This window comes from Mya arenaria, chromosome 11, assembly GCF_026914265.1.
Source record: "Mya arenaria isolate MELC-2E11 chromosome 11, ASM2691426v1".
Taxonomy (NCBI): Eukaryota; Metazoa; Mollusca; class Bivalvia; order Myida; family Myidae; genus Mya; species Mya arenaria.
In genome coordinates, this window is record NC_069132.1 from 30030192 (window position 1) to 30045214 (window position 15023).

General features: G+C 34.0%; 2 long non-coding RNA genes across 2 annotated transcripts; both read right to left on the reverse strand.

Moving 5' to 3' along the window:
• Positions 1 to 3210: 3210 nt before the first annotated feature.
• On the reverse strand, positions 3211 to 4642 carry LOC128209362 (uncharacterized). The gene is made up of 3 exons (XR_008256980.1): positions 4570 to 4642; positions 3798 to 3925; positions 3211 to 3491 (listed from the first exon to the last, which is right to left on the reverse strand). It is a non-coding gene; the product is annotated as an uncharacterized LOC128209362 (long non-coding RNA).
• Positions 4632 to 12636, reverse strand: LOC128209361 (uncharacterized). Its single transcript, XR_008256979.1, has 9 exons — positions 12527 to 12636; positions 12107 to 12220; positions 10395 to 10496; positions 9623 to 9750; positions 9203 to 9316; positions 7486 to 7592; positions 6714 to 6841; positions 6294 to 6407; positions 4632 to 4683 (listed from the first exon to the last, which is right to left on the reverse strand). It is a non-coding gene; the product is annotated as an uncharacterized LOC128209361 (long non-coding RNA).
• Positions 12637 to 15023: the final 2387 nt, after the last annotated feature.

Sequence of the window (15023 nt, forward strand, 5' to 3'; positions counted from 1 at the left end):
AACTCTGTGTGTACAGTACTCACTGTATAGTAAACTCTGTGTATAAAGTACTCTGTGTATATTGTACTCTGTGTATATAGACCCCTGTGAATATTGCACTCTGTGTATGTAGCACTCTGTGTATATAGTATTCTGTAAATATAGTACTTTGTGTATAAAGTAGTCTTGGTATTAAGCACTCTGTGTTTATAGTACTCTGTGTATACCATACTCTGTGTACGTAGCACTCTGTGTTTATAGTTCTCATGGTATATTGTACTCTGTGTAAGTAGTACTCTGTGTATTAAGTACTCTGTGTATATAGTACTCTTTGTATACAGCACTCGGTGTATTTCGTAGTCTGTGTATATAGCACTCTGTGTATATTGTAGTCTTGGTATATAACACTATGTGCATATATTGAAGTCTGTGTATATATTGTAGTCCTGGTATTAAGCACTCTGTATATGGTAGTCTGTGTATATAGTAGACTTGGTATATAGTACTCTGAGTATATGTAGTACTCTGTGCATATAGTACTCTATGAATATAGTACTCTGTGAATATAGTACTCTTTATATACAGCACTCTGTGTATATAGCACTTTGTGTATAAAGAACTATGTGTATAAAGTAGTCTTTGTATATAACACTCTGTGTATGTTGTAGTTTGTGTATATAATAGTCTTGGAATATATAACTCTTTGTATGTAGTACTCCGTGTATATAGTACTCTGTGTATATAATGCTCTGTGTTTATAGTACTCTGTGTATTTCGTACTTTTTGCATACTGCCCAAAGTATATATAGCACTAAGTCGATATATTTCTCTGTGTATAGAGCACTCTGTGTATATAGCATTCAGTGTATTGATTGCTCAGTGTATAAAGTTATCTTCGTATTTAAAATTCTGTGCATATAGTACTCTGTGTATATTGTACTCTCTGTGTAGGTAGTACTCAGTGTAAGTAGTAGACTGTGTATATAGTACGCTTGGTGTAGTACACTCAATGTAGATAGTACTCTGCGTACATAGTATCTTGGTATTTAACTCTCATTGTAGGTAGTACTCTGTGTATATAGTACTCTGTGTTTATAGCACTCTGGGTATATACTACTCAGTGTATGCAGTACTCTGTGTATATAGTATTCTTGGGATATAGCACTCTGTGTAAGTAGTACTATGTGTATATAGTTATAGGTGTATATAGTTATATGTGTATATAGTAATATGTGTATATAGTACTCTGTGTATATAGTACTCTGTGTATATAGTACTCTGTGTATATAGTACTTTGTGTTATAATAGTATTCTGTGTTATAATAGTATTCTGTGTATATAGTACTCTGTGTATATAGTAATATGTGTATATAGTACTCTGTGTATATAGTAATATGTGCATATAGTACTCTGGGTATATAACACCCAGTGTATGTAGTTCTCTGTATATATAGTAGACTTGGTATATAGCACTCTTTGTATATAGTAATCTGTGTATATAACACTCCGTGTATATAGTACTCTGTGTATATTGTACTCTCTGTGTATGTAGTACTCAGTGACTGGTGCATTATAGTACATGCTTTTTAATAAATCGTCTGGCATTTAATATAAAAGCCAGATCTTTCAATCCAACCTGTCTTAAGTCTTCCTTGGAACGTAAATTAAACTTCAGAGGCTAGGATGCGCAAACATAAATATATTATCGTTCCTTTCTAGGCTACTACAAATCGGGAGTTCAAAAGGTACATTGAAACTATATGGGGACAAGTCCAGTAGCCAACTATATAATGAAGGCCCTAAAATACCTTGTCAAAACTTAAGATGCCTTTTTTTTATCTCCTACCGAACCGAAAGTATAGTTTGAAACTAGGTCATATGGGGTCAAAAACTAGACCAAGGGTCAAATGTTAGAAACACCTTGTGAATGCTCTAGAGGCTATATTTTTATGACGGTAAAGTTGGAAGGTAGTTGGTAGTTGGTAGTTGGGGATTCGAATAATCAACTACTTACCAGTTGCCAGTTGGGGATTCGAATATTCAACTACCTGCTAGTTGTCAGTTGGGTATTCGATAAACACTGTTTTAATTCACTTTTATTCGAATACTGGCGTGAGACCACAGTTATTTTTACTATATGTTTCATATAGACACTAACCTGGCTTTTGACTTTATACACACCCCAATTGAAAAACAAGGACATGGCATCTCTAGAACAATTCAAGACACAAAATATAATCACAAGAAAACACCATGTTAACCATTGACCCGACTGTCAAAATTGAGTTCAAATACATAACCCTTCCGCCAGGGAGTCAATCGGCTACAAACAACTAATTTTCAGACTTCCACAAGCTATGATTTTTCCAATATTTACATTGAAAACTATCAATTTCTGCAATAGAGTGTCAACTTCAGTCAAGTTCTCTGCAAAAAGAACATTTTTTGCTTCTTTTTCATTCAATTTTAATAAAATATTGATACTTGAACACAAGCACGCTTTGTTTCTGTATTCACATCCGGATCTTGGTCAACGGGGGGCAGATAACTGTGGTCTTGAGCCTATTTAAGCAACATTTTTTTCAGAAACAGACTTCAAAACTCCTATAGTTCAGCTTCAGGCTATATGCAACACATACTGAAAGTTTGGCAATGATATATCAAACACTAAATGAATGAGACAAGTATTAGCACCTGTGGTATTTTCATAAAAAGCAGAAACAGCCATTTCCCTCAAATGTTAAGCCGCAAACCTTTGAAGAGCCATTATTTCCTTATGCATTGGAATAATTTGACCAAGTAAAGTTTTCCTTGTAGCTTTTAATGGTGTCTATAGAACAGCACCACAAAACTGGCCTGCCTACTCTTTTAAGATTTTTTCTAAGCAAAATAAGGTTTTTCCACTTCATCGGCTTAGTGTTTTATATAAAAAATGACATAGAGCCCAACTGAAATGCCTCAACTTGTCAAAATTTTGCTTTTCTGGTCCACTTATATACAAAGGTAACAGAACTGTTCAGTTTAACACAAGAAATTTAGTGATAATGTGTTAATAGACAGTCTAAACAACACTATATGCCAAATTGTTGGCTTCCGGGACAAATGGCGCAACAAAGGAAATGGCAAAAAACACACCAAAACTTAAAGATTCATGACAACTGCTAGTGTTTTCATGTATGAGGTGGCTACATGATGTAGAAAATGCAGAGATAGCATTATTATGCCCATTTTTAAAAAAAATTTACTTTAAGAATCTGTTTTGAAGGCTAGATTTGGCATTAAATTCAGAGTACAGCACTTCACTATTGTCTATAAGATGCTTATTTACACCTGATTTGCTATAAATCTCACTCATTGGAATCATTTACACACAAACAAGCACTACAGAGTTGACTAACATCTTCATTCTTCTGAAATATTGGATTCAGAGCTGCATCTCCTGGATTCAGATTGCAGGACTACCGCCTGGGGAAAAGGCCGCAGCTAACTGGAGCTTATTGGCACATCATGATCTGCAAGCAAGACACAAAAGCAATGTTTTACACAAATAAAACTATCTGCCACTACTGTTAAAGTTTGAAAAAGGCCTGTAAACACTCATTTGAGGCATACACAACCTTTAATATAGTCATAAATGTGATAAATATGCAGAAAAGTTCATGAATTCAAAGATTTTCAGGACAAATTTAATAGAATATATAGTCTTTTGGACATTTTGCAATCAGTTTTTAACAACTCAAAGGTAAACCTCATCTTATTGAGTACCCAGATACATTTTGCAAGCATTCAAACCAGACATGCTTAGAATTTCTTCTTACTTGGAGATGGTATTCCTTTCTTGAAAATCCTTGCCGAGAGCCGGTATGGAAAACCACAGAGACCACAGTTTTACCAGCACTGGTTCTTGTCCTTGAAAATTCCTCTGTGGCTACAGCAACCAGGCTGGCTATTAAAATAAGCAATAAATTAGGGTTTTTAAAACATTTATACTGTATTAAGGTTGTGTTTTTTAATGCATTAAGGGAAAAGGCTCTATTCTTTATGAAAGCTGCTCACTTTTTATTTATTTTGCCTTGAGAAATGTCAAGTTTTTCAATGAATAAATTGAATAAATGAATGAATTAATGAATATATATGAATGATTGATAGAATGAATTAATGAATTAATGAAAGGTGGCATTATTTCTTTAAAATTGGGATCTCATTGTGTTGCTGTGATTGTTAAAGTATATGTTTTCTTGTCCATAAGCTGAAAATCATATGCACACTAAATAAAACATCATTCTGCATCCTATGTGCAGTAAGTTTTGTTTAATTGCTTATAGAATTTGCAATTATTGTAATGTTTGCTTAAAAGAGCAAACAAAATGTGTGAATAGATGCACAATACAGACCAAAGACTGATACAAGTCAGCAGTTTCATTAGAAAATAATATTATTATTAAAGCCACACCAGAAATGATTGACAACATGAAAGAAATTCATTTAGGAATGGAACAAACAGTCTCAATGGGCTTTTATGACCAAACTGTCTCACTTTGTACTTCAGTTTGGATACCATTTTCTAATATATTATATTGAAGTACTTACAAATTACAGCATGTTGGCAAACACCAAGTACAGCTTGGCCTCTGGTGGGCAGCTTGGTGGGGGGGGGGGGGGGGGGGGGGGCCTTCAACAGACAGTTCCTCCTGGGTCTGCTTCCTATGTTAAAAAAATCCCTCCATTTATACTTTGGAATTGAAAGTGAGGCTTTCATTCATTAGTTACCATCATTTGGAACTATTTCCAAACATTAAATTGAAAGTGAAAGTAGTTTTTTTTAAAAATGTCAAAAATATATAAGAAAATTATATATTATTAATTTATATTATGTAATATAAGATTTTCACATTTCATACTCAAACACCAATATTCTATGGCTAAGCACTGTCGACTGGCCAAATTTCAACCAGATAGCTGTATAAATTAAGAATTTATAACAATTTAAAATAGGCCACCCCTCCAAAAGCTTCCTCTATATCAGGCGTGAGACCACAGTTATTTTTACTATATGTTTCATATAGACACTAACCTGGCTTTTGACTTTATACACACCCCAATTGAAAAACAAGGACATGGCATCTCTAGAACAATTCAAGACACAAAATATAATCACAAGAAAACACCATGTTAACCATTGACCCGACTGTCAAAATTGAGTTCAAATACATAACCCTTCCGCCAGGGAGTCAATCGGCTACAAACAACTAATTTTCAGACTTCCACAAGCTATGATTTTTCCAATATTTACATTGAAAACTATCAATTTCTGCAATAGAGTGTCAACTTCAGTCAAGTTCTCTGCAAAAAGAACATTTTTTGCTTCTTTTTCATTCAATTTTAATAAAATATTGATACTTGAACACAAGCACTCTTTGTTTCTGTATTCACATCCGGATCTTGGTCAACGGGGGGCAGATAACTGTGGTCTTGAGCCTATTTAAGCAACATTTTTTTCAGAAACAGACTTCAAAACTCCTATAGTTCAGCTTCAGGCTATATGCAACACATACTGAAAGTTTGGCAATGATATATCAAACACTAAATGAATGAGACAAGTATTAGCACCTGTGGTATTTTCATAAAAAGCAGAAACAGCCATTTCCCTCAAATGTTAAGCCGCAAACCTTTGAAGAGCCATTATTTCCTTATGCATTGGAATAATTTGACCAAGTAAAGTTTTCCTTGTAGCTTTTAATGGTGTCTATAGAACAGCACCACAAAACTGGCCTGCCTACTCTTTTAAGATTTTTTCTAAGCAAAATAAGGTTTTTCCACTTCATCGGCTTAGTGTTTTATATAAAAAATGACATAGAGCCCAACTGAAATGCCTCAACTTGTCAAAATTTTGCTTTTCTGGTCCACTTATATACAAAGGTAACAGAACTGTTCAGTTTAACACAAGAAATTTAGTGATAATGTGTTAATAGACAGTCTAAACAACACTATATGCCAAATTGTTGGCTTCCGGGACAAATGGCGCAACAAAGGAAATGGCAAAAAACACACCAAAACTTAAAGATTCATGACAACTGCTAGTGTTTTCATGTATGAGGTGGCTACATGATGTAGAAAATGCAGAGATAGCATTATTATGCCCATTTTTAAAAAAAATTTACTTTAAGAATCTGTTTTGAAGGCTAGATTTGGCATTAAATTCAGAGTACAGCACTTCACTATTGTCTATAAGATGCTTATTTACACCTGATTTGCTATAAATCTCACTCATTGGAATCATTTACACACAAACAAGCACTACAGAGTTGACTAACATCTTCATTCTTCTGAAATATTGGATTCAGAGCTGCATCTCCTGGATTCAGATTGCAGGACTACCGCCTGGGGAAAAGGCCGCAGCTAACTGGAGCTTATTGGCACATCATGATCTGCAAGCAAGACACAAAAGCAATGTTTTACACAAATAAAACTATCTGCCACTACTGTTAAAGTTTGAAAAAGGCCTGTAAACACTCATTTGAGGCATACACAACCTTTAATATAGTCATAAATGTGATAAATATGCAGAAAAGTTCATGAATTCAAAGATTTTCAGGACAAATTTAATAGAATATATAGTCTTTTGGACATTTTGCAATCAGTTTTTAACAACTCAAAGGTAAACCTCATCTTATTGAGTACCCAGATACATTTTGCAAGCATTCAAACCAGACATGCTTAGAATTTCTTCTTACTTGGAGATGGTATTCCTTTCTTGAAAATCCTTGCCGAGAGCCGGTATGGAAAACCACAGAGACCACAGTTTTACCAGCACTGGTTCTTGTCCTTGAAAATTCCTCTGTGGCTACAGCAACCAGGCTGGCTATTAAAATAAGCAATAAATTAGGGTTTTTAAAACATTTATACTGTATTAAGGTTGTGTTTTTTAATGCATTAAGGGAAAAGGCTCTATTCTTTATGAAAGCTGCTCACTTTTTATTTATTTTGCCTTGAGAAATGTCAAGTTTTTCAATGAATAAATTGAATAAATGAATGAATTAATGAATATATATGAATGATTGATAGAATGAATTAATGAATTAATGAAAGGTGGCATTATTTCTTTAAAATTGGGATCTCATTGTGTTGCTGTGATTGTTAAAGTATATGTTTTCTTGTCCATAAGCTGAAAATCATATGCACACTAAATAAAACATCATTCTGCATCCTATGTGCAGTAAGTTTTGTTTAATTGCTTATAGAATTTGCAATTATTGTAATGTTTGCTTAAAAGAGCAAACAAAATGTGTGAATAGATGCACAATACAGACCAAAGACTGATACAAGTCAGCAGTTTCATTAGAAAATAATATTATTATTAAAGCCACACCAGAAATGATTGACAACATGAAAGAAATTCATTTAGGAATGGAACAAACAGTCTCAATGGGCTTTTATGACCAAACTGTCTCACTTTGTACTTCAGTTTGGATACCATTTTCTAATATATTATATTGAAGTACTTACAAATTACAGCATGTTGGCAAACACCAAGTACAGCTTGGCCTCTGGTGGGCAGCTTGGTGGGGGGGGGGGGGGGGTCTTCAACAGACAGTTCCTCCTGGGTCTGCTTCCTATGTTAAAAAAATCCCTCCATTTATACTTTGGAATTGAAAGTGAGGCTTTCATTCATTAGTTACCATCATTTGGAACTATTTCCAAACATTAAATTGAAAGTGAAAGTAGTTTTTTTTAAAAATGTCAAAAATATATAAGAAAATTATATATTATTAATTTATATTATGTAATATAAGATTTTCACATTTCATACTCAAACACCAATATTCTATGGCTAAGCACTGTCGACTGGCCAAATTTCAACCAGATAGCTGTATAAATTAAGAATTTATAACAATTTAAAATAGGCCACCCCTCCAAAAGCTTCCTCTATATCAGGCGTGAGACCACAGTTATTTTTACTATATGTTTCATATAGACACTAACCTGGCTTTTGACTTTATACACACCCCAATTGAAAAACAAGGACATGGCATCTCTAGAACAATTCAAGACACAAAATATAATCACAAGAAAACACCATGTTAACCATTGACCCGACTGTCAAAATTGAGTTCAAATACATAACCCTTCCGCCAGGGAGTCAATCGGCTACAAACAACTAATTTTCAGACTTCCACAAGCTATGATTTTTCCAATATTTACATTGAAAACTATCAATTTCTGCAATAGAGTGTCAACTTCAGTCAAGTTCTCTGCAAAAAGAACATTTTTTGCTTCTTTTTCATTCAATTTTAATAAAATATTGATACTTGAACACAAGCACTCTTTGTTTCTGTATTCACATCCGGATCTTGGTCAACGGGGGGCAGATAACTGTGGTCTTGAGCCTATTTAAGCAACATTTTTTTCAGAAACAGACTTCAAAACTCCTATAGTTCAGCTTCAGGCTATATGCAACACATACTGAAAGTTTGGCAATGATATATCAAACACTAAATGAATGAGACAAGTATTAGCACCTGTGGTATTTTCATAAAAAGCAGAAACAGCCATTTCCCTCAAATGTTAAGCCGCAAACCTTTGAAGAGCCATTATTTCCTTATGCATTGGAATAATTTGACCAAGTAAAGTTTTCCTTGTAGCTTTTAATGGTGTCTATAGAACAGCACCACAAAACTGGCCTGCCTACTCTTTTAAGATTTTTTCTAAGCAAAATAAGGTTTTTCCACTTCATCGGCTTAGTGTTTTATATAAAAAATGACATAGAGCCCAACTGAAATGCCTCAACTTGTCAAAATTTTGCTTTTCTGGTCCACTTATATACAAAGGTAACAGAACTGTTCAGTTTAACACAAGAAATTTAGTGATAATGTGTTAATAGACAGTCTAAACAACACTATATGCCAAATTGTTGGCTTCCGGGACAAATGGCGCAACAAAGGAAATGGCAAAAAACACACCAAAACTTAAAGATTCATGACAACTGCTAGTGTTTTCATGTATGAGGTGGCTACATGATGTAGAAAATGCAGAGATAGCATTATTATGCCCATTTTTAAAAAAAATTTACTTTAAGAATCTGTTTTGAAGGCTAGATTTGGCATTAAATTCAGAGTACAGCACTTCACTATTGTCTATAAGATGCTTATTTACACCTGATTTGCTATAAATCTCACTCATTGGAATCATTTACACACAAACAAGCACTACAGAGTTGACTAACATCTTCATTCTTCTGAAATATTGGATTCAGAGCTGCATCTCCTGGATTCAGATTGCAGGACTACCGCCTGGGGAAAAGGCCGCAGCTAACTGGAGCTTATTGGCACATCATGATCTGCAAGCAAGACACAAAAGCAATGTTTTACACAAATAAAACTATCTGCCACTACTGTTAAAGTTTGAAAAAGGCCTGTAAACACTCATTTGAGGCATACACAACCTTTAATATAGTCATAAATGTGATAAATATGCAGAAAAGTTCATGAATTCAAAGATTTTCAGGACAAATTTAATAGAATATATAGTCTTTTGGACATTTTGCAATCAGTTTTTAACAACTCAAAGGTAAACCTCATCTTATTGAGTACCCAGATACATTTTGCAAGCATTCAAACCAGACATGCTTAGAATTTCTTCTTACTTGGAGATGGTATTCCTTTCTTGAAAATCCTTGCCGAGAGCCGGTATGGAAAACCACAGAGACCACAGTTTTACCAGCACTGGTTCTTGTCCTTGAAAATTCCTCTGTGGCTACAGCAACCAGGCTGGCTATTAAAATAAGCAATAAATTAGGGTTTTTAAAACATTTATACTGTATTAAGGTTGTGTTTTTTAATGCATTAAGGGAAAAGGCTCTATTCTTTATGAAAGCTGCTCACTTTTTATTTATTTTGCCTTGAGAAATGTCAAGTTTTTCAATGAATAAATTGAATAAATGAATGAATTAATGAATATATATGAATGATTGATAGAATGAATTAATGAATTAATGAAAGGTGGCATTATTTCTTTAAAATTGGGATCTCATTGTGTTGCTGTGATTGTTAAAGTATATGTTTTCTTGTCCATAAGCTGAAAATCATATGCACACTAAATAAAACATCATTCTGCATCCTATGTGCAGTAAGTTTTGTTTAATTGCTTATAGAATTTGCAATTATTGTAATGTTTGCTTAAAAGAGCAAACAAAATGTGTGAATAGATGCACAATACAGACCAAAGACTGATACAAGTCAGCAGTTTCATTAGAAAATAATATTATTATTAAAGCCACACCAGAAATGATTGACAACATGAAAGAAATTCATTTAGGAATGGAACAAACAGTCTCAATGGGCTTTTATGACCAAACTGTCTCACTTTGTACTTCAGTTTGGATACCATTTTCTAATATATTATATTGAAGTACTTACAAATTACAGCATGTTGGCAAACACCAAGTACAGCTTGGCCTCTGGTGGGCAGCTTGGTGGGGGGGGGGGTCTTCAACAGACAGTTCCTCCTGGGTCTGCTTCCTATGTTAAAAAAATCCCTCCATTTATACTTTGGAATTGAAAGTGAGGCTTTCATTCATTAGTTACCATCATTTGGAACTATTTCCAAACATTAAATTGAAAGTGAAAGTAGTTTTTTTTAAAAATGTCAAAAATATATAAGAAAATTATATATTATTAATTTATATTATGTAATATAAGATTTTCACATTTCATACTCAAACACCAATATTCTATGGCTAAGCACTGTCGACTGGCCAAATTTCAACCAGATAGCTGTATAAATTAAGAATTTATAACAATTTAAAATAGGCCACCCCTCCAAAAGCTTCCTCTATATCAGGCGTGAGACCACAGTTATTTTTACTATATGTTTCATATAGACACTAACCTGGCTTTTGACTTTATACACACCCCAATTGAAAAACAAGGACATGGCATCTCTAGAACAATTCAAGACACAAAATATAATCACAAGAAAACACCATGTTAACCATTGACCCGACTGTCAAAATTGAGTTCAAATACATAACCCTTCCGCCAGGGAGTCAATCGGCTACAAACAACTAATTTTCAGACTTCCACAAGCTATGATTTTTCCAATATTTACATTGAAAACTATCAATTTCTGCAATAGAGTGTCAACTTCAGTCAAGTTCTCTGCAAAAAGAACATTTTTTGCTTCTTTTTCATTCAATTTTAATAAAATATTGATACTTGAACACAAGCACTCTTTGTTTCTGTATTCACATCCGGATCTTGGTCAACGGGGGGCAGATAACTGTGGTCTTGAGCCTATTTAAGCAACATTTTTTTCAGAAACAGACTTCAAAACTCCTATAGTTCAGCTTCAGGCTATATGCAACACATACTGAAAGTTTGGCAATGATATATCAAACACTAAATGAATGAGACAAGTATTAGCACCTGTGGTATTTTCATAAAAAGCAGAAACAGCCATTTCCCTCAAATGTTAAGCCGCAAACCTTTGAAGAGCCATTATTTCCTTATGCATTGGAATAATTTGACCAAGTAAAGTTTTCCTTGTAGCTTTTAATGGTGTCTATAGAACAGCACCACAAAACTGGCCTGCCTACTCTTTTAAGATTTTTTCTAAGCAAAATAAGGTTTTTCCACTTCATCGGCTTAGTGTTTTATATAAAAAATGACATAGAGCCCAACTGAAATGCCTCAACTTGTCAAAATTTTGCTTTTCTGGTCCACTTATATACAAAGGTAACAGAACTGTTCAGTTTAACACAAGAAATTTAGTGATAATGTGTTAATAGACAGTCTAAACAACACTATATGCCAAATTGTTGGCTTCCGGGACAAATGGCGCAACAAAGGAAATGGCAAAAAACACACCAAAACTTAAAGATTCATGACAACTGCTAGTGTTTTCATGTATGAGGTGGCTACATGATGTAGAAAATGCAGAGATAGCATTATTATGCCCATTTTTAAAAAAAATTTACTTTAAGAATCTGTTTTGAAGGCTAGATTTGGCATTAAATTCAGAGTACAGCACTTCACTATTGTCTATAAGATGCTTATTTACACCTGATTTGCTATAAATCTCACTCATTGGAATCATTTACACACAAACAAGCACTACAGAGTTGACTAACATCTTCATTCTTCTGAAATATTGGATTCAGAGCTGCATCTCCTGGATTCAGATTGCAGGACTACCGCCTGGGGAAAAGGCCGCAGCTAACTGGAGCTTATTGGCACATCATGATCTGCAAGCAAGACACAAAAGCAATGTTTTACACAAATAAAACTATCTGCCACTACTGTTAAAGTTTGAAAAAGGCCTGTAAACACTCATTTGAGGCATACACAACCTTTAATATAGTCATAAATGTGATAAATATGCAGAAAAGTTCATGAATTCAAAGATTTTCAGGACAAATTTAATAGAATATATAGTCTTTTGGACATTTTGCAATCAGTTTTTAACAACTCAAAGGTAAACCTCATCTTATTGAGTACCCAGATACATTTTGCAAGCATTCAAACCAGACATGCTTAGAATTTCTTCTTACTTGGAGATGGTATTCCTTTCTTGAAAATCCTTGCCGAGAGCCGGTATGGAAAACCACAGAGACCACAGTTTTACCAGCACTGGTTCTTGTCCTTGAAAATTCCTCTGTGGCTACAGCAACCAGGCTGGCTATTAAAATAAGCAATAAATTAGGGTTTTTAAAACATTTATACTGTATTAAGGTTGTGTTTTTTAATGCATTAAGGGAAAAGGCTCTATTCTTTATGAAAGCTGCTCACTTTTTATTTATTTTGCCTTGAGAAATGTCAAGTTTTTCAATGAATAAATTGAATAAATGAATGAATTAATGAATATATATGAATGATTGATAGAATGAATTAATGAATTAATGAAAGGTGGCATTATTTCTTTAAAATTGGGATCTCATTGTGTTGCTGTGATTGTTAAAGTATATGTTTTCTTGTCCATAAGCTGAAAATCATATGCACACTAAATAAAACATCATTCTGCATCCTATGTGCAGTAAGTTTTGTTTAATTGCTTATAGAATTTGCAATTATTGTAATGTTTGCTTAAAAGAGCAAACAAAATGTGTGAATAGATGCACAATACAGACCAAAGACTGATACAAGTCAGCAGTTTCATTAGAAAATAATATTATTATTAAAGCCACACCAGAAATGATTGACAACATGAAAGAAATTCATTTAGGAATGGAACAAACAGTCTCAATGGGCTTTTATGACCAAACTGTCTCACTTTGTACTTCAGTTTGGATACCATTTTCTAATATATTATATTGAAGTACTTACAAATTACAGCATGTTGGCAAACACCAAGTACAGCTTGGCCTCTGGTGGGCAGCTTGGTGGGGGGGGGGGGGTCTTCAACAGACAGTTCCTCCTGGGTCTGCTTCCTATGTTAAAAAAATCCCTCCATTTATACTTTGGAATTGAAAGTGAGGCTTTCATTCATTAGTTACCATCATTTGGAACTATTTCCAAACATTAAATTGAAAGTGAAAGTAGTTTTTTTTAAAAATGTCAAAAATATATAAGAAAATTATATATTATTAATTTATATTATGTAATATAAGATTTTCACATTTCATACTCAAACACCAATATTCTATGGCTAAGCACTGTCGACTGGCCAAATTTCAACCAGATAGCTGTATAAATTAAGAATTTATAACAATTTAAAATAGGCCACCCCTCCAAAAGCTTCCTCTATATCAGGCGTGAGACCACAGTTATTTTTACTATATGTTTCATATAGACACTAACCTGGCTTTTGACTTTATACACACCCCAATTGAAAAACAAGGACATGGCATCTCTAGAACAATTCAAGACACAAAATATAATCACAAGAAAACACCATGTTAACCATTGACCCGACTGTCAAAATTGAGTTCAAATACATAACCCTTCCGCCAGGGAGTCAATCGGCTACAAACAACTAATTTTCAGACTTCCACAAGCTATGATTTTTCCAATATTTACATTGAAAACTATCAATTTCTGCAATAGAGTGTCAACTTCAGTCAAGTTCTCTGCAAAAAGAACATTTTTTGCTTCTTTTTCATTCAATTTTAATAAAATATTGATACTTGAACACAAGCACTCTTTGTTTCTGTATTCACATCCGGATCTTGGTCAACGGGGGGCAGATAACTGTGGTCTTGAGCCTACTCGCCGGTCGGATATTCGACCATTTCCAGTCGATTATTCGCGAATGTTCAACTACTAACCAGTCAGTAGATGGGGATTCAGATTATGTCTATATATATGGTTTTAAAGGTCACCTATGGGAAAATTAATCGCCAAATGTTTCTTTATGCATGTACACATATGTATCTTTGCGACAAACACTGTTTTAATTTACCCTTTTTCGTATATTCGCCAGTCGGATATTCGACCATTTCCAGTCGATTATTCGCAAATGTTCAACTGCAAACCAGTCAGTAGTTGGGGATTCAGATTTTTTCTATATGTATGGTTTTAAAGGTCACATATGGGAAAATTAATCGCCAAATGTTTCTTTATGCATGTACACATATGTATCTTTGCGACAATCACTGTTTTAATTTACTTTTATTCGTATATTCGCCAGTCGGATATTCGTCCATTTCCAGTCGATTATTCTCGAATGTTCAACTGCAAACCAGTCAGTAGTTGGGGATTCAGATTTTTTTTATATGTATGGTTTTAAAGGTCACATATGGGAAAATTAATCCCCAAATGTTTCTTTATGCATGTACACATATGTATCTTTGCGGCAAACACTGTATAAAATCACTTTTTCTCGCATATTTGACAGTCGGACATTCGACCATTTCCAGGCGATTATTCGCGAATATTCAACTGCTTACCAGTCAGTAGTTGGGGATTCAGATTATGTCTATATATATGGTAGATGCATAAAGAAACATTTGGCGATTAATTTTCCCATATGTGACCTTTAATACCATATATATAGACATAATCTGAATCCCCAACTACTGACTGGTTTGCAGTTGAACATTCGCGAATAAT